The 1,280-nt window shown below is 47.7% G+C and overlaps 3 non-coding genes across 3 annotated transcripts; all 3 read left to right on the top strand.

Moving 5' to 3' along the window:
- Positions 1-180: 180 nt before the first annotated feature.
- Positions 181-253, top strand: Pmar_PMAR011003. The gene has a single exon. It is a non-coding gene; the product is annotated as a tRNA-Arg (tRNA).
- Positions 254-553: 300 nt separating this feature from the next.
- Positions 554-626, top strand: Pmar_PMAR011004. Its single transcript has one exon. It is a non-coding gene; the product is annotated as a tRNA-Arg (tRNA).
- A 300-nt stretch (positions 627-926) lies between these two features.
- Pmar_PMAR011005 lies at positions 927-999 on the top strand. Its single transcript has one exon. It is a non-coding gene; the product is annotated as a tRNA-Arg (tRNA).
- Positions 1,000-1,280: the final 281 nt, after the last annotated feature.

Here is a 1,280-nt window from a genome sequence, read left to right on the forward strand (position 1 = left end):
TTTAAGAACACTATGTAATGGAGGACCCCTCTATGAGGAGCAAGAGTTTTGTGATCTATAATGGAGGCCCCTATATGAGAAGCAAGAGTTTTGCGATCTATTCAGCGTGTCGGATGGGACACTATGTGTGCCATGAAGTTAATGGGGGGCAAAGATGGTGGGACAAATCTCAAATTTATTGGTCTCGTGGCCTAATGGATAAGGCGTTGGTCTTCGGAACCGAAGGTTGTGGGTTTGAGTCCCATCGAGATCGTCTCCACGCCGGGAAGCGCCCACATACGGATGCCACAGGCCTTACAGATGTCGATGTTGATTGTATACCCTTGTGACTCGTCGGGATATATGCTGAGGCTAAGGGTACAAGAAGATTGTTGGTCTGCCAACGAACGATCTCTAATGAATTGACCTCGTTGAAAACACTATGTAATGGAGGCCCCTCTATGAGGAGCAAGAGTTTTGTGATCTATTCAGCGTCTCGAATGCGAAATCATGCGTGCCGTTGAGTCAGTGTTGCGCGTAGTGACGAGATAGTGGGGTAAATCTCAAAGTCATTGGTCTCGTGGCCTAATGGATAAGGTGTTGGTCTTCGGAACCAAAGACTATGGGTTCGAGTCCCATCGAGATCGCCTCTACGCCAGGAAGCGCCCATATACGGTTGCCACTGGCCGTACAGATGTCGATGTTGATTGTATACCCTTGTGACTCGTCGGGATACATGCTGAGGCTAAGGGTACAAGAAGATTGTTGGTCTGCCAACGAACGATCTCCAATGAATTGACCTCATTGAAAACACTATGTAATGGAGGCCCCTCTATGAGGAGCAAGAGTTTTGTGATCTATTCAGCGTGTCGGATGCGAACTCATGTGTGCCGTTAAGTCGGTGTTGCGCATAGTGACGAGATAGTGGGATAAATCTCAAAGTCGTTGGTCTCGTGGCCTAATGGATAAGGCTTTGGTCTTCGGAACCAAAGATTGTGGGTTCGAGTCCCACCAAGATCGTCTTCAAGCCGAAAAGTGCCTATACACGGATGCCACTGGCCGTACAGATGTCGATGTTGATTGTACACCCTTGTGACTCGTCGGAATACATGCCGAAGCTAACGGTACAAGAAGATTGTTGGTCTGCCAACAAGCAATCTCTAATAAATTGACCCCTTTAAGAACACTATGTAATGGAGGCCCCTCTATGAGGAGCGAGAGTTTTGCGATCTATTCAGCGTCTCGAATGCGAAATCATGTGTGCCGTTAAGTCAGTGTTGCGCGTAGTGACGAGATAGTAA

The sequence above is a fragment of the Perkinsus marinus genome (genome assembly GCF_000006405.1).
Source record: "Perkinsus marinus ATCC 50983 genomic scaffold scf_1104296975630, whole genome shotgun sequence".
In the NCBI taxonomy this organism is placed as follows: Eukaryota; Perkinsozoa; order Perkinsida; family Perkinsidae; genus Perkinsus; species Perkinsus marinus.